Source organism: Triturus cristatus, chromosome 5_2, assembly GCF_964204655.1.
Source record: "Triturus cristatus chromosome 5_2, aTriCri1.1, whole genome shotgun sequence".
Lineage (NCBI taxonomy): Eukaryota > Metazoa > Chordata > Amphibia > Caudata > Salamandridae > Triturus > Triturus cristatus.
In genome coordinates this window covers 798,133,170-798,160,765 of record NC_140588.1, presented here as the reverse complement: position 1 = coordinate 798,160,765, position 27,596 = coordinate 798,133,170, and the positions used below count along the sequence as shown (strand labels likewise).

Below are 27,596 nucleotides of genomic sequence, written 5' to 3'. Positions count from 1 at the left end.
TCATTTTGGTCTCATATAATTTATTAAAATATACTCTGCTTTTCTAAACTGGAGTGTGATTTTTCTTCTGTTGTGTTTTGACTTTATTACTGATTGTGTGCTGCATAAATACTTTAAAATACTTATAACAATGTCTCAGCAGGAATTATTGGATTCTTTGCAATTGTATGCACAAAACATTACAAATCACAAAGCAAGTAAAAAGAGGCTTCAAACAATTTGATTAATGCGTCCTTAGACGTCATGTATTTGGAGAAGATTAATGAAAAATATATACAAATTGCAACAGCACTATTTGGTATAGATACCAAAAACAACCCTAAAGAAGAAAGTGTACAATGTGCTTGTGACAATGGAGTGACGGCGCAAGTGACAACGTGAAAGAAACCTTTCCCTTCATATAGAGGATGACTCGGCTTTTCATTTCTGGCTGCGTTCGAGTACCGCACACGTCCGTGGCGGCTTGGTGTACCTTCATTTTAGTCTTTGGACCCTGACTCCCCTGACCTGCTCATCAAATAATATTGAAGCCTTCCGTCGCGTCCTTTCCTGGCTCCCCTGCTCCGCTCCTGTTAGCGTGACGCCAACTCCCCTACCCTCGCGGTGGTCGTGTTCTCGGCTCATCTGCACCCATTAGACACGCTACATTCAATTGTGCGTTCACTGTTTCACCACCGGGACGGTACATGATCCACTCACCGGTTCCTCCTACAATCGAGCCTTTCCTTCCCATGCCTCAGCACTCCCTGAATTTTGCGACCCTGGTCCTGAGGATGATCCTAAATTGAATAGGATCGAAACGTCGTTGACCTGTGCCCATCAGCCTTAACTCCTTCTGGCGCCCTCTAATTTTTGGTTCTCTGAAATAATTCTGAAAAATATCAAAAGAACAATTTGAAAAATTGGATGTTTTGAACCTTTCATCTTGTACATATCTTGTAATTACTGTTTTGCGCCATTTTGCTATGGTTTCTTTCACGTTGTCACTTGCGCCGTCACTCCATTGTCACGAGCACATTGTACACTTTCTTCTTTAGGGTTGTTTTTGGTATCTATACCAAATAGTGCTGTTGCAATTTGTATATATTTTTCATTAATCTTCTCCAAATACATGACGTCTAAGGACGCATTAATCAAATTGTTTGAAGCCTCTTTTTACTTGCTTTGTGATTTGTAATGTTTTGTGCATACAATTGCAAAGAATCCAATAATTCCTGCTGAGACATTGTTATAAGTATTTTGCATTTACCCTGATCTCAGTTGGGTTTAGGGGTTACACTCCTGTGGTTTTTCCGCATAAATACTTTACACATTGCCTCTAAGTTAAGCCTGACTGCTTTTTGTGCCAAGTTACCCAGGGTTATACACAGCTTAATTTAGTGAATTTTTGTGGGGTTCCCTTCAAGGGATCGTGGTTGTTGCTTGACCAGGTTCACAGCCCAGTCAACCAACACCCCAATTTCTCACAGGCAATGTTTTCGTGAACATAAAGTACAAGCTGAGTGGGTGCAGTGAAGCAAAATCAAAAAAGCCTTGCCACGGATAGGAGTAAGGCATTAACCGGTCAAACTTACTGGTAGATGCTGAAGGCGTAATCAACAGGATCAGTTGTACATTGGAAATATTTTTTTTTTTTTTAAAGGGACATTGAAACAAATGAGTTGCACATCGGAGACTGTTAATTTAAAAGAATTGAAACAAAAAAGTGAGGAGAATCTCACCAAGGAAGTAATGCGTGTAAAGGGATTCATTACAAAGTGACATAGCGTGCAGTTTGACAAATGGAAATGGCACACATCTCGAAATGAAAAGTATTTTAAATGGCATATATTCATTTATTTTGTACCCAGCTAAAGTGAACTAAGCAAATCAGAATGAACTCCAAAGAAAAAAACTTGAGTTTCCCATCGGATGCCGGTGTGGTACAGCAGGAGTGTGCCATTGCAGTTTGGCAAGTGTATATTTTTCGGTAAACTGCCTAGTGTTTAATGTTAAAATAAGCTACCACAGTTGAGAGAGACAGTACAAAATGTGACAGCAGCTCCATTGTTTTAACTTCTACTGGGGAAAAGTGGAAAATAAAGACATTTTTACATTGGGTCCAGAGGGTCAAGAACTAATTGATCACCTGCCAGAACTTTCCAACTAACAAGCAGCAGGAATTCCAAAATCCTCTGCATACGTCTTTAGAGTAATATTAAATAACAATGCAATTATACACAAATTATAACCACAGTTTCAGAAATCTTCTCTTTCTTTTATTCTTTTCTTTCTGATCAGCCAACACCTGTTTTGTCGCTCAAACTGGGAAATCGTCCCGCAACTTTCTCAAGGCTTCAATGTCATTGGTAGCAACTTTCCATTTGGTGATAATTCCATCCCACACGCTTTAGACTGGGAGTGAGTCTAGTATCCTTGCTTCGAAGTGAGCAAATCCGTAGTTTTCAGTAGAAGCACCCCACAAGCAGCAGGATTGAATTATTATGAAATGTGTGTAAAAAGCTTAGATATGCATTATTGCCTAAAGTAACTACTGACTTTATTAGAAAGTAAGAAGCTGCAAAAGAAGGGGTAATCAGTTGAAGATTACACTAGTGATTTGAGGAAGTTAGAGTTGTGGTGAAAGTTTGGAATAAGCTCAGAATAAAGAATTAGGGATCAGTTCATGCTGGGGTTTGACAGTGATAAACTTAGAAAGGAATCATGGATGTGTCAGAAACCATCTTTAACAGAGATCATTACACTAGCAAATAAAATAGAGCATAGTTAACATACGATGGAGTACTTAAGAAATACAATGTTAATAAAGAGGAAGTGAGGATGATTAATAATAAACGACAACGAGCAAGTAGAAGTGAGTGATTAGGAGCAGCAGTCTGATGTGAAACAAGTTCCTTAGAAAATGTTCCAGATTTGGTGATCAGAATCACATGGCAAACAATAATGATTTTCCAGTGTGGAAAGTGATGCGTAAACTATTTGCTTACAAGGGCATTATTCTAAGTGCTATAGAGATAGGCGGTATAGGAAAAATATTAATGAGGTGCTAGATGGCAAGCAAGAATGGGGAGAGACAGTTGGAAGGAAGAATGTAGGTGTGTTTTGACTGAATATAGTACATTACAAAGCAACCTATTACATTGCGTGATTTTACAACGCGGTTGTTACAATGACCGCGTTGTTACTACACGATGCATTTACATCGCAAGTCATTACACCGACTTGCAGTAGGGGGCGCGCTGGACTTAGGAATAGCATTATTCACTATTCCTACTCCAGTTTGCACAACAGAACAAGTACTTACTTGCACCCACTGGGGTGAACTACTCGGGAACTTCATGTACCAGCTTCCCTTGGGGCGACCCGGAGGAGGGGCTAGCGGTGTGCGCTCCATTGCGGTTGTTTATAAAAATGGCTCCCTCGAGCTTTGAGCTGACGAGCTCCTGGACGACGCACCTGCGTGCCTGTGCGGGCACTGAGGCCTTTGACGGTTGCTTGGCGGCCCTCTCTTCCACCCCTAACTATTTTCTCTACTGAGGAGGGAAGTTATCCCGAAACCCGAGCCATGTCTCGGGCGATATTTTAAAACCCGGGACATGTATCGGGTCTAGAGATCAAACAAGTACTTACTTGCACCCACTGGGGTGAACTACTCGGGAACTTCATGTACCAGCTTCCCTTGGGGCGACCCGGAGGAGGGGCTAGCGGTGTGCGCTCCATTGCGGTTGTTTATAAAAATGGCTCCCTCGAGCTTTGAGCTGACGAGCTCCTGGACGACGCACCTGCGTGCCTGTGCGGGCACTGAGGCCTTTGACGGTTGCTTGGCGGCCCTCTCTTCCACCCCTAACTATTTTCTCTACTGAGGAGGGAAGTTATCCCGAAACCCGAGCCATGTCTCGGGCGATATTTTAAAACCCGGGACATGTATCGGGTCTAGAGATCAAACAAGTACTTACTTGCACCCACTGGGGTGAACTACTCGGGAACTTCATGTACCAGCTTCCCTTGGGGCGACCCGGAGGAGGGGCTAGCGGTGTGCGCTCCATTGCGGTTGTTTATAAAAATGGCTCCCTCGAGCTTTGAGCTGATGAGCTCCTGGACGACGCACCTGCGTGCCTGTGCGGGCACTGAGGCCTTTGACGGTTGCTTGGCGGCCCACTCTTCCACCCCTAACTATTTTCTCTACTGAGGAGGGAAGTTATCCCGAAACCCGAGCCATGTCTCGGGCGATATTTTAAAACCCGGGACATGTATCGGGTCTAGAGATCAAACAAGTACTTACTTGCACCCACTGGGGTGAACTACTCGGGAACTTCATGTACCAGCTTCCCTTGGGGCGACCCGGAGGAGGGGCTAGCGGTGTGCGCTCCATTGCGGTTGTTTATTAAGGTGTTGGAATTCATTTACAATACCTCAGCGCCCCCTACAGCAAGTCGTTGTAATGACTTGCGATGTAAATGCATGGCGTACTAACATCGCGGTCGTTGTAACAACCACGTTGTAATAGTACTGCGATGTTATGACAGCGTTGTAAACGCTGTTTCCCATTTTGACTCGGCGGCTAAATTAAAATGATTTTCCAAGAAGTATTTGAGGTAAGTAAAATTAATGAAACCTGACATAGGAACAACAGGCTACGGGGTGAGCCCATACCATTAAAAGGATATTTTATGGATATTTGAATTATCAAGGAAGATGCAATTTGTTGCAGATTTATGTTGCAGTCCCAGCCACAGGTCCAGTACATTACAACACTCACATCAACAAACGGCGCTGTTCAAGGACCCATCACTTTCATACACTCACAGGGGTGGCATAGAAATCACACTACCTGGCAGCTAGCGGAGTGTATGAACTGGCATTTAACTGTCGGTGTGTGTAGTGACCAGCAGCAAGTTACTACACACATACACCACCATCCAAATGCCAGTTCACACACACTGCCAGCTGGAGCCTAGCCACACACACTTCCATTCACACACACCACCAACCAGATGCTAGTTCAGACACAGTATTCTCACTGCCTGGAAGCTGTCAGAATGTGTGGATTGGCATTTTAGTGGTGGTGTGTGTGTGTAGTGACTGCTGCTGGTCACTACACACTGTTAGCCAAACGCAAGTCCACACATGCCTCCAGCCAAACGCCACTCAGACATCACCATGAAGCACCTCACCACTTTTATTTTTAAAATACTCCCATAATGAACAGATTACACACACAAAGCACAGAGAAGAAAAAATAAACCATCAACATAAAAACAGCACATGTTTTTCAGCTAGAGAGAACCAACCTATTAGTAGAAGATGAAATACCAACTATGACTGTATACACAACAGGTGAAACTAATCACATCAAACTACTGCCAACCAGGTATCTAAACAGAAACTATATAGCAATACAGACCATAGTCAGTTCCCTTTTACTTCCATGGTTGCTCCCAATACTTGAGTTGTGTATGGTACAATTTAAAATATGTGAGCACACTTAGGCCAGGATTAGAAGGACACTTGGGACAGTATATATGACTCTCATTTCATACTGCTCTTTTGCCGCAGACTCTACATCTCCGACAAGGAAAGTCTTTTTTGGGTGTTGGAGGAATGTATTTAGGAAAGGGACGATCTTTCAACCTAGCCACATCCTCCATCATTCTGACTCTGGGAACACTTGCCTACTCAACTGCAACAAGGCTGCGTATTATAGACTGCCAACATTGTACAAAGCTATTCTTGGATTCTGGAGAACGATCTTTGAAAACAAGATAGACATTACAGGATGCCAAATGAAACAAATGAACAGCCAACTTCTTGATGATGGACGGAGCACTGAAACTTTTCAGACACTCTCCCCAGTCACAGATCTGGGTTGAATCCATCTTCGTTCTTTAGCTCACTTTGCCACCTCAGTTCAGGACCAGCTATATCCAAATCAGTCTTGACCCTGTGCCTCATGAGAACAGTCCAGCCTGAACTGCCAAGCCAGATCTTCCCTGAACAGGAAACAAGCATCCTGGGACCGTTTTCTGGGTAACACCCCTCATCAGCCAGGTTGTGTTTGCTTTGTTCACCCTAAATTGGCAGGGTATGCCCAGACGTGGGTCCCTTGCGCACTTTGCCACTGGGTTCAAGCTAGCCTAGCTGATGATTATCTCATATTGAAGTCTCCTGAATCCATCTCCATCCACCACCCATGTTTGTAAGAACATTTGTTCATTTCATATTTTTGTGTGCATATTTATCAATGTGCAGAATTTGTTTTACTCTTGATTATAGTGCTAATGCCTTTGAAACAATTTTGCTATAACATATAGAAGTGTGTCCTGGCTTACTAGGCCTCAATTTAGGCCCTAACACGACCTTGTTCAGCAAAGAAAAAAAACATATCGCATAAACATAAACAATATGGGGCCCATTTATAAGCCCTGCATTGTATCTAATAATGGCAATGTCAATGACAACATGTATCTGTGGCATACATCCTTGCATTGCTGACCTTCAGCCTTTTCACCAGCCAGTGACAACTACTGCAGTTATGCTCGCTGCTAGCCATGATTGTTTATGAACATTTCAACTTTGCTGCAGTCTGAGCTAGTTTTTTAGGTCTCGCCTGCGTTGCAGCGCGTAAGCGCTGCTTCGCCTTTGCGATATGTATTGTCGTCGCTTTCGTGTACGACTTCTCTGGAAGCGGGGTTGGTGTCCGCCCTGTCGGCATTGGGCCCCGCCCACCTGGACTGGAGATTTTGCTCGCACACACTCGTGCATGGCGTCTCTTCCAGACACATGTGTTTATATATGCATGGCGCTTTCACTTAAAGTGAAAGCGCCATGCATATATAAACAAGAGGCAGACACGCGGTTCTGGGAGACAGCAGGATTCTGACCTGGAACCATTTCCCTATAAACATTTCTTACATGGTTCATGCAGAATTATCTGTCTCCTGACTCTTACCCCCACTCCCCAGGATCCATCCCAACCAAAAATGCACTGGCTCATTCTCAGTGATCTGTGATAATGCATTCCTGGGGGGCTTAGTCATCCTGGCAACAGGGCACCCCTGGCCGCCCCTCTGGTGATGTAATGCAATGCTGGACCCGCATCACCTGCAAAGGAAGTGTGTTTGCAAGCAATAACAGAACGCGCAGCCTTCTTCAAACAAAATGGCAGCTCTGACGCCGGATGCAATTTATATATTCTTCTCCTGAACGCGTCACTAAATCCTTTGCAACCCAGATGCGCTTTTCGCAGGGGGAATAATGCCAAAACATAGTTTTAGTGACTGAACAGACTGAAGAGTGAGTGCTTAGAGAGCGACAGAACAGAGCCGTGCAGTCTGTGAAAGGCGCTTGCTCCACTGCCTGGTAATTGCCCCAGGTTGTACAACGTGTGTGTTAATGACATGCAGTAGGATGGTGTTTTGGTCATAATGGTGAAGTTGCGGTCTGTTAGTGCCACCTCTGGCACTGAATTGTCGGCTTTTCATGAGGCATTACGGCATTCTCGGGCCCACGCGCCCGTTCTTTTCATCAGCATTACCACCCCGACTCGGGCTTTTCATACATCACACCTGGAGCTTCGCCAGCTGTCGCAGAGAACATCCAGAACAGTACGCGTTTCCTTTTCATGAGGCATTACAGCATTCTCGGCGCACGCGCCTGTTCTTTTCATCAGCATTCCCACCCCGACTCGGGCTTTTCATGAGGCATTACAGCATTCTCAGAGCACGCGCCCGTTCTTTTCATCAGTATTCCCACCCCGACTCGGGCTTTTCATACATCACACCAGGGGCTTCGCGAGCTGCCGCAGAGAACATACAGAACAATACACGTTTCCGTGTTTAAATTCTTCAAAGGCAAACTGTCCACCCCGACTCGGGCTTTCATGAGGCATTACAGCATTCTCGGCACAAGCGCCTGTTCTTTTCATCAGCATTCCCACCCCGACTCGGGCTTTTCATACATGACACCAGAGGCTTCGCGAGCATTTGCAATGCAATAGGTTTCGTATTTGCAAAACTTTCAGCTACTGGCATTGTAAATGACAAAGCTTTTATCTATGTGTTTATTTTTAAAAGCAGATAAATAAAAGGCATTGTCATTTACAATGCCAATAGCTTAAAATTTCGCAAATGCGTGACCTATTGCATTGCAAATGCTTGTTATTACTGCATGTGATAGATTACACTATCTATCCATAAGTATGGGTAGATAGTGTAATCTACAAATCACAGGCAGTAATAAAAAAATAGCTCCGACTGACCTACTGTTTGCAATTCGCCTACTGTGACTTTTTTATGTCATTGTTGCACTTGTAGTCTGTTTCACGCTGATTGTACAGTGCCCTGGAACCTGTTTTCACTAGTACAGTTTACTCTAAGTGAGACGACATATGATAAATAGCAATAAAAATGTGTTTTTGGGTGAGAATGTCGATGACATTAACGGCCTCTGAGAAGTTAGTGCTTAGACATACACAATTTCACACTAAACGTTGTTCAATATTTCGCCTAGATAAGCATTTTCGCAATGCCTCCTGCTTCTCTCTTCAGCTGTCACCTGTTGCCCTTTCCGCTTACATTCCCATGGAAACAACCTTTGCTTATCTCCGGCTCTTTGATTTATTGTTCCTACAATCTGCTTACTTAACAGACATGGCCAACTAAGGAATCCTCCTCTATCTCCTGAATTGATGATATGTTTACAACTCATCGCTGATCTATATATGGTAATCAGATCTATTTACAGCATATTATCTGCAATTTAACAGATATTTCAACCTTCATTCTGGAACACATTCAGATACTACCACAAGCACGTTAGTACCAATAATACCTGAGTGAAAAAACTCAAGCATTATTCCATGCTCTTTTCTCCTGTGCTTCCCTGTTTTTATATTCCCTTTCTACTGTGGATTTGAATATACATTTCCATGCAATATTTTACTGAGAAGTTGTGAGATTTCTACAGTTCTGCCACCCCTCCCTGATTTTTGTAATTGTATTGCGTGATAGTAAGCACTTTAGAATTTATGCAACAAATATATCTTTGTAGTAACTTAAAATGCATGTACTGTGTGTCTTGCACATTTGTTTAGTTTCCTTGAGGCACCGCGTGACTAATAACTATTCATGCTGTGTATTTAAAATAGAAATTGAGTAACATAATTTCCTGATATCTATATTATATGTTATATTTTATTTTGTGCAGAACATTATATTGCCTTTACATAAAAGATAATGTTTTTAAACAGAAAAACTGAAATGTTCAGCGAAGTAATTCCAAACGCTTTGCCCAAAAATTATTTGGGTTTGCAGTTTAAATGCAGCAGATTGACACCAAGCTTTCAACTTATCAGCACATATCATAGCTCAGAAGCAGATGCAAGCAGATGGAAACTGAACTTGAAAAGGAGAAGTTCCCAGAGACAAGGATGATGTTTGTTGGATCTGAAAGCAGAGGTTAACAAGTTATCAACGATGTCAGTGTTTTCTCAAAAAGACGCTGGGAGAATGTTTTATTAATTTAAATAATGTATGATTTACCTGTTGCTTAATTTAGCATAGCAAGGCCTAAGTTGAAATAAATAGGCCTCAAGCCTGTTTTCACGGATTTGCACTTTACCTTCATAGACAAAAGGCGCAGCTTTTATTATCCATGAATTGGCTTTCACATTCACACCTCTGCTGGTGTTTTTTTTCCATAAAAAATAAATAAACGGAATAGATTCTCTTTCTCTTTACATGACGCTGTAGAAATTGCAAATAAAATATATTAATTTGTGTTTCTCGAGAATGAAGCTGTGTTCGGAAGATGGGCCATGCAAGTATGAATTTCAAGGCCAGCTGCCCAGGTCACATTCATTCATTGCTTAAATGGTCTCATGTATTGTGGGTTTTTTTTCAATTGTGAAATGCCATTTTTAGGTCTCGCTGAGCCCCAGCGCTTGCGCTGGCTCGGAGAGACATTTTGTAGTTGGGATTTTTTAAAGTGCTGCCTGTGGCCTAAAGCTTGAGTGCACGCGAGCGTGGGGCGCGCAGCCGCCAATCACTGCTGCGCGCGCACCACTCGCGTGCTTGCCACACAGCGCGTCCCGTCCTAGCGATCGCGATCACTTTCGCTTTGATCGCGATCGCTATTACTTTCGCTTTCACGGCCGCGCGCCCAATGCTTGTTGTACTATTGTCTTTCAGATGAACCTGGTTTTCCTTCGCTATGGCTGGCCACACGCCTAACAATAGTGTTGTGCCCCGTTTCCAGCCGGTAAAAATGATGCTCTGTGCCTCCTACCACGGAGGTTGCATTCTCCCAGTCATCGCTATCTGCTCTCGGAGCAAGAAGTTGGCGCCACGCTCAATACCTCTCAAATCACCTATAGTCGGATACAACGTAAGCGCCCGTACGTGGCTTCACAGCGGCGTGCTGCACTCAGTAGAAGCCAACAATAAACAAATGTCAGTAAGTAACTTGACGATGCCTGCGGAGGTGCCCCTCGGCAGCTTCCCGTAAGAACGAGTTTTTAAAACAGTTTCCACTAGACGGCGCTAGGTTCCCATATGTTATGAACAGGAAACAGCAGAACACAGAGGCGCAGTAATAAGCCCTGCGTCAATGGCTCACTCGGGATGGCGTATGTTACAATAAACACAGGAACGGGTTAGCACCCGTTGTTCAGTTCCACTAATTATTTAACATTGTTTTCTTTTCGCCCTGTTGTCTCCGTGTCTTGGGCGATGAGTTCGCATGCGGTAGGCTAACGAGAATTACCCAGGAAGGAATGCTACCGGTATACATCACCAAATAGAGTTACACACATTTAACAGTTAAGTTACCACTTGGATATGTAGCATAGCAGTCACTGTGAATCCTCGCACGCAGCAGGTAAGAGGCTGGGTGGGAATGAAGGGCAGGATGTTCAGTAAAATACCTGCCCACACTGTACGCCATGGGGCCAACAACTGTAGCATTAGTGAAAAAAACATTTACAGAGGCCAATGCACCTTTGAAGACCTCAATTACACTGTTGGGAATATTTCACTTAAATAGTATATTTTTGTTTATTATAGCAGATTGTGCCATGACATAATGGAACAAGTTTACCAACATCCTTGATCCAGAAGAAAACACATCAGACTTAACTGCTGTACCTCCCCATAGCAATTTGGTTCCAATTATGCAAAATCTTAATAGTTCTCTGAAAGGCCCAGTTTATTAAACATGGAAATGTGAAATTGTTCCGACGTCAAATGTACTCATTCTCGCTCAAAAAGAGGAATGGATGGATCTTGGAAAAAAAGCTGGCAGGCTTAACACGGTTTTAAACAAAATGTATAACCTCATTGTTTTAATATACTTTGGGTTTGCCTGCAACAGGGCCTTGACAAAATTCTTAAGGAGGATCAAGTCTCCTGTCTTCATGTTGAAGGGTGATTTTATGAGCATGCGTAACTAAATTCTAATTTCAACTGACAGTTTGAGCTACCTCCGGAGAAACAATATGTTTTAACTATTTCACAAGCCTTACAGACACGGCGAACAAAGAAAACCTTCTTTTTTCAAGCTCCGGCAGAAAAAGCACACAGATGTCTGTTAACTGTAGTGACGAGCCGGCCTGGTCCAGCCTCTGAGGGGCCTGCACAACATGCCACATCAAGGGAGATTTTGGTTGAAACGAGATACCAAATAACTCCCAAGGGAAGCATTCCTTTCACACCTTTCTTTAAAGGTGGGCCACACTTTATCTTTCACTCCCCGAGTCAGAGGAAGAAACAGACACAGGCATTCGTTAACCGAGTCATATCACCATTTTCCAGGTCATCCTTCGTAAGCGGAAGTAGTATGCGTTATTCGCCGTGGTCACCTCAGGACTCTTAGACTAGTGACCCTCTACATTTCAATCCTACTTATGAGTGGATCGGAGCACGTAAAACATAGTGAAAAAAGTTTAAATGTCCAAAATCAGACGTGGTCTCCGGCCGCACTTCAAGGCTGGTATTTAGCCCTGAACAAAATACATATGCTGATTCTCCAAATAAATGTTGGCTTCCTACAGTATAGTCGCTGCTCTGCACCTGGGCTTGCTGGGTAATTCGGGGTTCCTAGAAGGAAGCCCTAGTGGCCATGAAACATAAAATGGTATTCCTGACTCAAGAAAGTCCTGAGGAGATTTGTTATGGGGCTACGAATGAAGGACCTAGATGCCTTCTGTTATGGCGCTATGTCTAACAGCAAAAATGGTCAGTCAGTAGATGGTACTTGATGTGCTTAATAATGGTGATCAAAAGGATCACTCCTGATTACAGAGAACCGACATTGGTATCTTTTAAAGAACTGAAGGAACTCCTGCTCAACCATTTGGCAAAGGAGCCCTGGACATTTTTGGAAGAATAACAATGGGATTCAAAGTTCAATATAAGAGAGTTAAGCATAAATGACAAGACATTCAAGCATTTGGGGAAAATAAAAATAAGAGGGAGTTTGCTGGTGCAAGTGGGTGGAGTAAGAGAGAAAAGGGGAAACAGAATTTAAAAGTTAAAAATCAAATTGACTTTGAGGTGCACATCTTCCATGATAAGTGCATTCTGCTCCTGCAGTTCGGAACAACTAATACCCAATAAAATAGCAAAACAGACCGTGCGATTTAATAACAAACTGATAAGTAGTCGACAAACATTTCAGTTTTATGTCAGCATTTCATTTCATACTGCCATGCAGGTCTTCAAAAGGTAACCTCACTAATCGCCTGAATGTCTGAAGGGAGCATAAAAATAGTTTTAGTAGTTTAAAGTTCCCTAATTCTTGGGGGACCTTTTCCATCATTGCCTACTCGGACACAACGGTGGCAGGAACATTTGGCAAAGTGCGCTCATAGTTTTACAGTGAATACTTGTCAACCCCATGACAAACAGCAGGCCAAATAAAATCAAAGTGGTTGTTTGTTACTTTTCTCACACACTTTCAAACCACGGAAAAGACATGACTTCACAGTAACACCTACTGACCACCCCTTCAGATATTCCACTATCCTCACCCAAAAGGTATTCAACTTTAGTAATAATCAGGTAATATGAACAAATTCAAGTCCTCTACTTCCAAACCCCTACTAGGGCAACCTGCCTCACTATGAAGCTCAACTCTACTGAGTATTATTACAATTGTTTATGTCCTGTGCCAAACTTCCTAGTGAACTTCACTATTGTCACAACCCCCTAGCACCAGCCCCTCTGTGTGCCTTCTCCCTCACTAGCCATCACTTCAGTCCCAAAGCAGTGTGCCAGCTCACCCATGCGCTACAGACTCCACTGGGAGGGCACCCCGCCAGATATAGCGCCTACTGCTGCAGGTTACTCGTGCTGAAAGTCCTCATAAACATCTTGCTTAGTGTTTGTACACAATGGGGAGACGGCACACAAAAAACGATGTCTGAATTAATAGGCTTTAAAGTGAATTATTTGTATCTGATTTTGTGATTTGGGCACAGAGAGAGGTTTTGGTTCTGCTTCGCTGCCCGGACAGGATAACATTTTGCTGTGAGGGGGTAGTAGTGTTGCCTAAATGGTGCTATGTTTGTTCATGCAGTTATTCTGGCTGTACACTCTTGACGCTTCCTAAATCAATAAATGTCCCGTTGCTCCCATACTGACCTAGAATCTGCTTCTCATACAGTCTTTACCGTAGGCTTAACAAAGGCAGACCAATAGGCTTTGTCAATGATTGCTTTAAGCTCTGGTTCGCCAACCTCATCTTTGTCTCTGACCTGCATCCGGTCTGAGCCCTAAATCAATAAAGTGCCCTCGAGTTGACTCCTCAACAGAAATGCCACAAAATTGGGGATGCGGGCTACATTACAACCCTTCCCTGGCTCCATAACATTCATAATAATGGAAGTGCCGGACACATTGGAGAAAATGAAACTTGATGCCAAAGACCTTGTCTCCTAAAGTTGGATTAAGCATACCGCTCAGCCTGTCCATTCAAACACTGATAGCGCCTATATATACAGATTGTAACCAAATGCTGTAGAAGTGCTTTCTCCATGGGAAAAAATATTTACCAGCACAGAAAAGAAGCATTTGCAATGCAATTGGTCTCGTATTTACAAGAGTTTGAACTATTGGCTTTGTAAATGACAATGCCTTTTATTTATGTGTTTTGAAACCCTGCAAGTATACTTATAGTCCTTGCTTACGAGAAGCAAGGCTGGCAGTAAAAGAGTCGTAGTTACTGCCGGCTTTCCTACTCATAACCAGCAACTAAGTACAAAGTGTGTGTTAACGCACCTTTTGCAGGTTTTTAAAACCGATAAATAAAAGGCATTGGGCCTCATGTAGGTAAATAAATTTTACCGGTTCTTAAATACCGAGCCGTACCGAATCGGTAAATTAGAATCGGTAAGTTATATGTAGGTAAAAAATCGGTAACAGTTACCGATTCGGTAACATTCGGTAATCACGAATCGGAATTCACCGAATCGGTAAATACCGAGGTGGTATTTACCGAATCGGAAAATACCGAGGTGGTATTTACCGAATCGGAAAATACCGAGGTGGTATTTACCGATTCGGAAAATACCGAATCGGTATGTACGGATTCGGTAAATAAAATCACATGACTTGACGAAACAGCTAATCCAGTGCAACGACAGCCCACCCAACCAGGAAGTGCCCACACCCAGGCAGGTGTACATAATTAGCCGAAGTGGCCACACCCAGGCAGGTGTACATAATTAGCCGACCCTGGAGAGGCTTGGAGTGCAGAGGAGAGGCAGGGAGCCGTTGCATGTGCGAGCGGGTAAACGAACAGCATGTCCAGCCAGAGAACACAGAAAGACGGAGGGGAAAGGAGGAGGAAGCTGAAATTTAGCCCCAAGGAACTCCAGGTGCTGGTGGAGGAGGTGGTGAAGCAGCACCAGAAGCTGTTTGGAAGGCAATCCCTGCAAGTGCCTGAGGCTGAAAAGCGCAACATATGGCTGGCCATCCAGGCGCAGGTCAATGCTGTGGGAGTGACCCACAGGGACATTGAGGTCCTCAAAAAGCGCTGGTATGACCTGAGGATTGTAACCAAGAGGAAGATGGGCGACATCCAGAAGGAGGCCAGCCAGACCGGAGGTGGAACCAACAGGGCACCTGCCCTCACCGAACTGGAGGAGCTGGTGGCGGCCACAATCGAGCAAGAGAGCGTCGTGGGTCTTGGGGACGCCGACAGCTCTGCCAGAGCCGCAACACACCAAGGTAAGACGAAAGCACAGCAATGTAGCCCCCCCTACCCCTATCCCACATCCCCCATTGTGAAACGAGAATCACACTGCAGTCCACACGTGTCAGTGCAGACAGGCAATGCATTCCGGGAGATGTAGTCAGGGCAACACTAACCATGACGTAAATGTTACAGGGCAACAAGGCATGTCACGCACTCGAGGCACAAGGAGACAGAGGACATATTGGAATGTGAAATGATTTATTGTGACGCTTGCAATGCAGCCCTTCGGGGACACTGAGCCAATGTTGTATTTCTGTCCACAGATGTGACATCATGCAGGACAGGGCATGCTGCAGGAGAGACGGCACACCGGCCACAAATATCACCTCTAGCCAGCACAAGTTCAGACCAGGGAGCAGGCCCACTGGCAGCCGCACCACCAACACAGCCAGCCTCGCCGCACACAGAGCCAGCATCACCTCACCGAGAGCCAGCATCACCACCACCAGAGCCAGCATCGCCACTCATGTTCGAATCACCGGCCACATCTCCGCTTGCAGGTGTGAGAATGAGGAGGCGTCCAGCAGCCAGGCTACGAGCCTTAGACACCTCGTCAGACGACAGCATGGGCCCAGAAGACCGCACCAGGCCCCAGGAAGGGAGCCATGCCACTGTGCCCCACACCTCACAGGCAGCACAGACGGAAGCAAGAGGGCGCCGCAGGTCGCGTGTCCAGAGTCCACCAGCACCCACTGACGGCCATGGTGTCTTCTTGGGGCTCGAGGGCCAAATGTTGAAACAACAGCGCCTGCAATCAAAGGCAGTCATGTCAGTCCAGAGGCACATGCGGGTGATGAAGACAACATTAGTCAACATGGACAATAACATTAGCGGCATGGCTGCGGGCATTCGGGACATGTCCCAGTCAATCCAGCAGTTGTGCAGCAAATTAGATGCTGACATCGAAGCACGGCGCCGGGAACGCCAGGGAAGGGACACTACCAGCAGGGCACTCAACCGTCTGGCAACTGCGACTTCTCTACTGTGCCGGCGCTCTGTGACGATGCAGGAGGGCCTAACACAGTGCTGCAGCGACCTGTCTCGGGGGATGGTGCAGGTGACAAGTGCACTAGGGGTGCTATTGACTAGTCAGGCGTCGACAACTGCTGCAGGGGATGCTGCGGAGAGCATCGACACCAGCAGCAGCATCACACCCCCCGTCCCAGAAGCACGCAGGAGCAGCAGGCGGCTTGGGGTTGGCTCTAGTGAGGATGCACAGGCCGTGCCATCCACCACTGCAGCGCGTATGCGCAAACATTGATGTAGCCCTGCTTAGCCACTTCCCATTGGGTGACGTAACCCTGGACATACTCCTTGTATAGATGGTATATTGCCAGATTGGCCTGTTCATGTGTTCATGGCGTGGTGCCACATTAAAACTACGTCAGGACTTCTCACAACTCGCTGTGTCCCCTTACTTACTCAGAAATAGTTGCATGTGATCTCTGCCCGTCTCTCTCTCCCATCGATTGCAGTTGGCACTCTAGCTGCGTTGCCCTCTGGCTGGCCTGACTCATCCTCGTTGTCCTCAAAATATGTTAGTTCCACATCTGTACCTTTTTTCGTGGCAAGGTTGTGCAGCATTGCACAAGTGGCAATAATCTTGCAGCAGGTGATGGGTTTGTACTGGCGTGCGCCTCCGCTCTTGTGCAGGCAGCGGAACCTGCTCTTCAGTAGTCCAAACGTGCGCTCCACCACATTGCGTGTTGTTTTGTGTGCCACGTTGTATCGTCTCTCACTCTGGGTTGCTGGGTGTAGGTAGGGAGTGAGGATGAATGACCGGCATGCATATGCACTGTCGCCTGGATGAGTAAAAGGGAACCATCAGTAACATGCCTCTATACACTATGATTTGCAGGTTTCAAGGGGCGTCACTGTTACTTACCTAGCAGGTATCCCTCTCCGAATTCTCCGGCACTCAGTCGTGTGTAGATCCCACTATTCTGGAAGATGTAAGAGTCGTGGGTGCTCCCAGGAAACTTTGCAACAATATCTGTGATGATGTTCCCTGCATCACAGATCACCTGCACATTGATGGAGTGGGTGGACTTCCTGTTCCTGTAGATGTGCTCTGTATCAGCTGGTGGACAGATTGGGATGTGTGTACCATCAATACAGCCGATGACATGGGGGAACTGTGCCATGTGATAAAAGTCAGTTTTTGTTTTCTGCAGTGCAGCCTGTGTGTTTGGGAAGCTTATGTAGTGGTGCATTCTCTGCATCATGGCATCCAGGAACTTCCTGAAGAAACGTGACAGGCAACTCTGGGATACCCCACCCACCGCAGCTATCACCACCTGATAACTGCCGGATGCCAACAGATGTAGGCTGCAGAGCACCTGCACATGTGGGGGTATGGCGTGCGCCCTTCTTATTGGATGGTCCAGGAGTGGGTGTAGGTCCCTGATTAAGTCCATGATGGTTTCGGGGTCTAGCCTGTACCTCTCATGTATCTCTGCATCAGTCAGCTGGAATAGTGTGATGCGCTGTCTGTAGATTTGTTCCTCCCGTCGCCACACCCTCAGTCCTGCTGCCTGTAGACGTAGGCGCCTTGCAATGACGTACATAGCGGCCATGTTGTCCACGCTGTTGCATTTTGGGATTGCTTATATGCATTGTTGATGGTTACCACCTGCTTTCAATCCGTGTTAATTACCGACTCTTATTTACCGATTTTCCTGGATTTCTTAATTACCGAGTGCTCCTACATGTCATTTTAATTTTTACCACTTCATATTTACCACTTCATGTTTACCGAATCGTTAATTATGTATTCGGTAAATATGAATCGGTATTTTAGAATTCGGTAAATATGATTCGGTATTTACCGCCTCATATTTACCGAAAAGTGGTTTTTGGACTCCTACATCTCACTTGTCTGAATACCGGTCGGTAACGGCATATTTACCGAAAATCGGCCGTTACCGACCGGTATTTGGCTACCTACATGAGGCCCATTGTCATTTACAATGCCAATACTTCAAACTCTTGCAAACGCGAGACCTATTGCATCAAATGCTTGTTCTTTTTGTAGGGCAATGGGCACTCAATGATTTTTCATAATGTAGGTGTTTTCTAAACATTTATTTCATGTAACACAATTCCTTCCTTCATGATTGCTCCATGTCATGTATACTTGTTAGTACAAGCCTATGATGATGAATTTCAGAATTGTCAAGTGTGTGATTTTTCACTGTATGAAACCTACATCATGTGTCTTTTCTGGGATGTGTGACAGACTTTTCCTTGCCTTTCGTAATGAGCAGTCTCTATGTCAGACTTTTATTTGACCCTATACTATAGCCTTTTTGCTCACTTTCTGGCATGCAGACCCAAGCTGGTCTGTCTATTTGATTTCTCTAAAGACTTTTGGTTCTTTTCCTGGAGGCAGACTTCATGTCAGTCCTCTTGCTGATTAATACTTAGGGGCTCATTACGATCCGCCATCGTAGCGGTGCTGGAACCGCCCGCCAGACGTGTGGCGGTCCCACCACACATATTGGGATGCGCCGGCCATACTGGCGGGCACATCCTGGGCTTTTAACATTGCGGACGGTGCTACTGGCTGCAGCACCGTACGCAATGTCAAAAGTGAATGCACAGCATTTCCCTGCACTACATGTCAGGTGCCTGCCACTCAAGGCCATTTCAAGGTGTTTTGCCGCCCTAGGTGAGAATTGAAAAATGCCGCCCCCTCCCTTTTACTACCATCACTCTATCCCTTTGTCATCCAGGCTAGAGAGGCACACCCTCTACTGCCGAACCCTTCTATGCTATTCTCATTTACTATCAGGAAACACGATCACAACAGTCAATCCTGCAAACAACCTCAACGAAAGGCCCAGGCCAGACCGTTATGGTATCCATACACTCACAGAACTATGTACACGGATGTGCATTAGAGCCTTGTGTTTAAATACCACCGAGGCGTCAAGTGCACCTCGTTTTCAAAACCAGAAACAACAAAAATAGTAACTTGCACCATCTTCCAAGGCCAGACCTAGTGGTTTTGCCAATGCTTGTTTGTTTCCCACTGAAAACGAGAAGTGATTGCATGGCTATGCTGTGAATGCATTAACAAATGGGCGCAGGTATGAATAAATGGATGTGTGAATTAACAAGATAATGAATGCATGCGCGAAGGAATTCGATGGCACGCGCTGTGCACCATAGTCTGGTTGCTAAAGATGAGACCCTGTAGATAAAAAAACATTGTGCAAAACTCTATTTCTAAACGAGACTCCTCCATCCACCTCCAGCTGTAACCCGCTTAGCTAACGGCAGCACTCACCTGAGAGCTCATCCCTTGTGTTCTGATGCAGGTAGCCCTGGTCCAGGGAGTAAGGGGCCACCCCCAAGTGCACCCCTGTCGCAGGAGCGCCACCAGGCGGCAAGGGCTGCTGCTTCATGTAGGCTCCAGCCCCCGAGGAGCTCCAGTGCGCTGGAGGGCTGGCATAAGGCGAGTGGCAGTCTATTGCCCTGGCCAGGGCAGGTGTGGAGGGCAGGGGTCTGCTGCTGCCGCCTCTCTCTGGCAGGTAGTCCCCACCGGAGGGGCAGCTGGCCATGTAGCTGGAACCATGGCTAGGGGGCATGTGGTTGGCACCGCCGAGCCCCTCCAGAACCATGGAGCTGTAGCCCCCCTAGTGGCAGCCCAGCATGGCTGGGGGCGCCTGGAAGTCAAAGGCCCCGAAACCCAGGCCGTTGATCATGCGGTACATGGCAGGCTTCAGCGCCTGACACTTGTGCCGGAAGCCGCAGGACTGCCGCAGAGAGGAACCTTCCTCAAACTTGAACTCGGAGGCCGGGTCGATGGTCCAGCAGTGGCCCTTGCTGGCCTGGCCAGGCCCTTGGGCAGCTTATTGAAGCAATCGTTGTGGGAGAGGTTGTGGCGCACGGAGTTCTTCCAGCCCTGGTAATGCCCCGTGGATAAAGGGGAAGTGCGCCTGCAGGAACTGGTAGATCTCGCTCAGCGTCAGGCACTGTGCCGGCGCATTCTGGATGGCCATAACGATCAGTGCGATGTAGGAGTAGGGTGGCATCTCAGGCCGGCGCACGCCTTCGTGGGGTTCGATGAGGCCGGCAGCTCCATGGGGTGGGTGGCGGGCTCAGGAGGCCCTGCTGCGCTGCTCCGCCGGAGCTGCAGTGCTGCAGAGGGGTCCGCGGGGGCAGGTGCTGCTGGTGCGCAGGGCCGTTTCTACCATTAGGCAAGACTCGGTGGGCACCTAACTTTACTTTCGTAGGTTCAAGTTAAAAAGAAATTCCCCCTTTTGCCACCCTAGTCCTTTTGCCGCCCTAGGCGGCCGCCTAGTCTTGCCTAATGGTAGAAACGGCCCTGCTGCCACTTGGTGCATGGAAATGCAGGGGGGTACCATCGGTACTCCCCCAGTGGACCCCCACACATAGAGGGGGCCCGTAACGGGCCCCTGAATCTTGTCTCCACCTGTCTTTTTGCGGCGGGATAACCCCTGCAAGAAGACAGGCGGAAAGGGATACTGTAATCCCTACGGCGGTGCCTGCAAGGCCCTGCCGCAATGCTGTCCAGGTTCCGCAAGGCGGGCAGAAAAGGACCGCCTTGCAGAGCCATGGCGGACCCGTGAGCCCATCCGCCGTGGACACATTTGGATTCCCACCGCCATCCCAATTTGGCAGTGGGAATTTCCTGTGTGATGGCAAAAGGACCGCCACCGCCGGCCCGGCGGTGGCGTTTCTTCCGCCATCATAATGAGCCCCTTAGACTTTCATTGACTTTTAAACTGGGCCAATTTTTGCTAGCTCTTTGCTTAACTATAATTTTTGTTCTGGTTTTTAGCTTGCTTTGGAGGGTCACCTTATGTTATGTCCTCTCAGAATTGGCTTTATTTGCATACATTATTAATGCTGTTTGACTCTGACTAATTAACTACTTTTTGCCTTCTATAATGAGTCCTAAAGTATGGTAAACAATTATGGATTTCTACTCTGTCCAGTGAAGGTTTCTATTCTGGTTCTAAGGACCACTATCCCGTGGGACTCACACGGTCCCGACCATGCACATCAACCCTTTGAACTTTGGGTAGTAGGGGCAATTATAAAACAGAAGTAGAATACAAATTTGAGTGGAGAACGTCGGGCACTAGTATGTGTGAGTATTGGTGGAGAATGCTTGGGCAAATTTGTATAATTCATTTAATTACATAATTAGTGAAAACTTTGATGCAAAAAATTGGCAGAAGTTAGGGAATCCTGGAATAGTTTGGATTATTGTTGAGACCACCAACAGGAGATTGGAAGTTGATTTACAAGGTGTCAAGATTTGCATTACATGAAATCTAATAGGACCTTGGGTGATGAGTTGTCTTAGTAGTGTGTTGTCTTACAAAGTGTGATGTGGTGTGAAGCCGTTTTATGTGCACCACAGAGCGCGTTTTCTCAACGGTGATATGTGTTTTGTTTTGTGCATACGTTGAAAACGGTATTGCATTGTAATGTGCTGCGTGAACTGCTGAAGATGTTTCAATTGTGCTTTTGATAAGAACATATTGTGATTTTATGTAATTTGTGTGCAAGTGTTTTTGCAGTTCTGTATAAGGCTTACAGATTTGTGGAAATCTAAGATCTCAAGATAATATTATAAGGTTGTCTGCTGAAAAGGCGTGTGGCATCACATCAGGTTATAGGTTAAGGTTCTAATAGGCTTAAGTCCCATGGAACCCCTAATGATCTACTTGTGTATGAGAACTAATCTTGAGTAGTGTTACTATTGTGCATGAAGATATATATGCTGGCTCTAAGGACAGGTTGTCACTGGTCAAGAATCTATCTCGGTATGATTGGAAGCACTCAAGGGGATAGCATTTCCCTCTCTGTGGTGAATCTGATTTTCTGTCCCTTATCCCAGTAGACAAAGGTTTATTTGTTTTGGTTATTAACATTATGTGTTGTGTTTCAGGTCTTGTTTTGAAATCGTGCTGTGATTGGTTGCATTACTATTATGTGTAGTGTAACGCTAGGTTGGAATTATAATGGGTGCACTTCTGAATAAGTCTGAGATTCCTACATGTTGGGGAGAGCTCTGCCCCCAATTGGTATAACCACTCACAAAATGCTTTTGAAACCTTAATTCTATACATATGTATAACTCAAAGAATGCAATATAATTACTGATGATGATAAAAAGTTGCAATTTCCTGTGAATGGTAAATTTGAAGTGAAAAAAGATTGCTAATTTAAGGAGTGTCATGTTTGAGATGAAGCTGCAACCCAGACCTGCGCACTTCGAAAGCCTGAATGAGTGGGACTATGTAGCGAATGAGAAAGTACATAATCAATTCTAGAAAGGACAAAGTAGGAAAGCTGTCAACCATTAAATGGATCTGAGATTGGGTTTACGAAAGAAGGCATGAATAAAGGAAGTTCTAGAAACTGTAGATACTTTCCCTGCGATTACTGACGAATCAGCCATAAAGAATACAAAAGATGACAAAACTAAAAAAAACAATGAAAACAAGAATCAGATGGAAAAGAGCGAGATTGATTCTGAGGAGAGGATGAGTTTTTAGACATATTGTTGACCGAACTGTACTACAATAATTATGGGCAAGGGCAGGTGGAAGAGATAAGAGAAGGAGAGCTGAGTGTGAGGAGAGATTAAACAAAATCCAGCTTGACTTCACAAATTGAGACTAATGTGGTGGAGGTCAATATTTTCAAACTCCGAGGGGATTTGGGAATAATGGCAGGAAAGGAAACATATAATGACAAAATTTCAATGTATAACAAAAACAAGTTGGCATTTTTGGGTGCAAAGATGTACTTGTCATGCCTTTAAGAAACATGAGGAATTAGGTAAAGAATTAAAAGCGGATTCAAAAGAAAGGAGAATTTGTGATTCATATAAGATAGGAATGAGTGAAAAGGAATCAATGAATCAGAGTCCCAGAACATTGTGAAAAACAATTTGTAGAATGAATAGACAGTATTAGAGAATAGGAAGATGTGACAAGGTAGCGAGAAGAATGGACAGAAGCACATGATAAGCCCGAAGTGCCACAAAGGATTGAAAGAAGAGAAATGTAAGTGTGAGAATTCTGAATATGAAGTGGCTGTTGAAAAAGAATTTCCATTGAGAGAAGTGCAGGGTGGAGCATATGTGCATTAACCGCATTAACCTTGGTTAAGGAGTGATCTTTAAACATTTACAAAGAATTTCCTAAAGCTTAGATGTGGTATACGGGGTAGAAAGGACTGTGACCATTTTTAAAAGTACTTTGGACAGATTTGAATGCTTTATTTTCAACTGTTGTCCTTTGAGATTTGGGGACTGAGTGTATTCTGTGGTGCAATGGCTAGAAGAACCACAGATGAAAGACCCTCACAATAAGCCTTCTCCAGTTTTTATGCAGAAATATAATCAGGTTATCGATCATTTGAAAACAAATGTTCCCCAGAAACAAGTTGATAGTGGACGATAGTGAGCGCGATGCAAAATCCAGATGTCAGTACATGCATATTGTGAGAAATTGATGCAGATTTAATAGACCTAATAGTGGATTTGAAGACCCCACAAAAGAGCGCAATTAAGGGTCTGTCTCTGCTTTTGTGTTGGGAATGCATTTGGAAATTATTGCTCAAACTAATCATAGTGTGATATGTTGGCAAGCAAAATCATTAGATGGGATCTTTGCTAAGCGAACCATTTTAAATCCAATTAAAAATCTTTATTCGATTATGACTTAAGATAATCATAAAAGTACAACAATGACATGATAAAAAAAACTAAAACTCAACACTCCATAACAATGTGTCACACCTGGTGGCTGCTGCACCTGAACCATTACCATGGCTCAACCAAAGCCCCGATCAGGCGCTATGGTGCTCTGGACTCAGTGAACTCCGTGGTAAATGCTTGGCATGTCCTCCTCGATTTGTTTGCTGGAGCTCAATTATACTCGCCTCGAATGCTAATTGAGTGGAGTCACTAGTACTCAGAAAGAGGCATGCTCCAATCACTGCAAAGTCTTGGTATGACTGAGATGGGCGATCTCTTTAAGAACGGCAGGATGATCACCTGGGATGATGCAATTGCAGATAAGGAGACACCCACTGCGCTAACACAGTTTCAGTTCTTTATGTTATGTTATGTTAAATCAATTTGTAATGCGCACAGATACTCGACAGAGTGTCCCGGCGTGAACTGAGAAAAGCAACCGCAGACCAAAGCACTAGTCAAAGAGAAGGGTTTCTAACTTTTTTTTAAAGATCACATAATCTTGAGTACTGCGTAACGCCAAGGGTAAAGCATTCCATGCCAGAGCAGCCATACGTACAAAAGAACTCCCACCTAGCCTCTGGCGTTTGAATCTAGGAATCTGCATCAGAAATTGAGAAGATGACCGCAACTGTCTCGCAGGATTATAGAAGGCGAGCCTCTTCTGAAGGTAGGAAGGACGCAGGCCATATAGGGCCCTATCGGCAATAGCCAGGGTTTTGAATTTTATTTGAGACTCCACCGGAAGCCATTGCTTTAGAACGAAACATGCTCTTCATGCGGTATTGGGAGAGGAGTTGGTGGAACCTATGGAAACTCCCCCTCTATCCATCCTTTTCGCTCACAGCCCCCTATTAAATTGATCTCTAAACTATATGCTTCAGCCTTACAGACCAAGATATCTCCATACTCTAAGGCCCGTTTAGCCTTGCAGGCTGATCTTGGGAAACAACTCCCGGATGATATATGGTTTTTTTTGTAGCGAGGTCACTCGTAAGGTCTCTCTAAACGGCAGGCATAGACTAGTGCATTTGAAGTTTTTTAATAGGGTTCATTATACACCTGAACGCCTAAACAGATAAGGGCTGCGTGAATCTGACTGCTGCGAGCGTTGTGCCATGCCTCGAGCTAATTTTTACCATCTGGCCTGGCAATGCCCCCCTGTTGCTGTTTTCTGGGATCAGATCTTTGCAACTCTGACTGAGATTGTGGGCATTCCCATCATACCTGATCCGTTATTGGCGCTACAAGGCTACAGGAAACCTCTACAGAAAAAAGTGCGCAAACTGATCTCCATGGGCTTACTTTTAGCTAAGCGTAGGCTTGCTATGAGATGGATGCGGGGGCCTGTACCAACAGTGGCTGAATGGGTTAATGATATGGTGTATTGTAACACCCAGTCGGATGTGTATAATGAGCTGCTTCCCCCACGCTCCCGTCCATTGAGTTTTTGGGGCCTTTTTATACAATATCAGGAGTCAAACCGTGGCGTAGCTGATGCACAGGATGTTTAAGGCTTGTGTTGCTTTATTATTCACTATCTATTTATTGTACAGTGATTGTGACATGGTTGATACTCCCCATTCCATGAACAGGGTTCAAGGTTTCTCGACCACCTAGTCCAACTTTCCTAGGGTAGAGAAATTTATGTACTGATGTAAATTATACCTCACTGTGCCCGTTCCCCCTCCTTGTAATTTTACAGCCTGAAGCTGGATAATGCCTAATTTCTGTGACCTGCCCTTTTTTTAATTTTAATTTTAATTTTAATTTTTTAACTTTTGTTTTTGTAAGAGATTGTAGTTTATATTTTTGTTCGTTTTGTATCTTTGCAAACTTCATAAATAAATATAAATATTTAAAAAAAAAGAATTTGACACACCTAGAGTTACAACATCGCACAATGCATTTAAGAAAACAGCCTACTACCAAACAGGGCTCATCATCACCAAGTACTTGCAGAAATGGTAAGGTTGAAATATATCTTCTAAAATAGTGCATTTTTAAAAGAGGAATTAAAAATCTTTTAGTATAGAATTCATAACATTTATAAAACAAAGTATTAAATCCAGTACCGTCTGTTTAGAGACATCATCATGATGTAATTTGCATACTGGCTCAGGAAAAAGTCCAACAGTTCACAGAATGTACCTGGTCTAAACCTAAATAATAATGCTTTCTTCCAATGACCAATGTTTTGCAGTAAGTAGGGCTCAGTGGATAGCATGGTCTTGAGCTGGGCTTGCTGAATTCACTACTCTCATGTTTGGCTAGAAAAGTCCTTCTTACAAATGGAGGTGCGGTTATCAAAAAAATCCATGTTCCCTATAGCTATACAGGACTGCTAAACATAGGACAACCATGGAATGTTATGGCAATAATTGTATTGCAAGCAGTCTCTGATGGCATCATGGTTAAAGGTGGCACATTCATTGGACCAAATTGATAGCCAAATTAAAAGCGGGATCTTAATTCGATCCTTGATGTATTGGAGTCCCAACTCCTCAGAACACATATAAGTGGAGCTAATGGGAGGGATAGAAAGTATGGCATTAGTTTATTCCCATTTGCCTGTGACATAGGTTTTGATAGGAAGTCATTGTATTTTATAGACATTAAGGAATGGTATTATTCATTTTCTGTCCAGTAAGTCAATAAGATTAAATAATGCTGCCACTGACTGTTGCAATTTTTCTCTCCATATTGCAGTATTAATATGCCAGCTTTGGGTATAATGAAAATATATCCCTAGGTAGGGAAAACTATAGTCCTTCTAGAGCTTGTTTTTATGACTGGAATAGTGCGCATGTTAGAATTTTTTTTTCCACATGCCAATATTAGATACTTGGAATAATTAATATCTGGGTCCAAGTTAGCCATAAAAGAATCAAACACAGATATCAGTTTGCCTACGTTAATCCCGAAGTGTACCAACAAGACAGCATCGCCCGCATAGGGGTGCCAGAATAGCAGCATGGGTGTAAATAATTGGTACATCCTTTTGCTGCCAAATTAGAAGTGTACTCAAATTGTTCATATATAATATGAACAATAAAGGAGCAAGAAAACAGCTCTGGCGTAACCTTCATTCCAGACAAAAAGGATTCATACATTCTCCCATTTAACCAAGCCTGACCTAAGTGACAACTCACTATGTATGTCAGAAAGAAAGTTAACCATCGACGAAACCAACAATGCTCTGAAGCATTGGCCTTAAATATAATCTATTGACTCAATCGATTGCGCTTGAAAGGTCCATGAAGGACAAATACAATGGATAGTGCTTGGTAATGGTATATATTTGCTAAGAATTAGATGAAGATTCAGGTACTGCTCCAATGTACATAGGCTCTCCCTGAACCAATACTGACAATTACACAAGATACCCCGTTCATTGGCCCATGATTTAACCCTATGAAAGAGGACTCTTGCTAAAACTTTGATGGTTTAATTAACTAAATAAATGGGCCACTAGCAATGTTGTTCATTGTGATTGCCTTTTTTAAAGAAGGGGAAAATGATAAACATGGACCAGGACCATGGTAATTTAGAATCGCTAAAGTTATTAAAGATATTTGTGATCATGGGAGTCCCTTGG

The 27,596-nt window shown here is 44.4% G+C and overlaps 1 protein-coding gene and 1 pseudogene across 1 annotated transcript in view; both read right to left on the bottom strand.

Annotated features, from left to right (window-relative positions):
* Nucleotides 1–27,596, bottom strand: part of ADGRG4 (adhesion G protein-coupled receptor G4) — a 1,724,535-nt gene that overhangs the window by 1,417,749 nt on the left and 279,190 nt on the right. The window lies entirely within an intron of this gene.
* Nucleotides 19,434–27,596, bottom strand: part of LOC146829290 (forkhead box protein F2 pseudogene) — a 38,655-nt pseudogene continuing 30,492 nt past the window's right edge.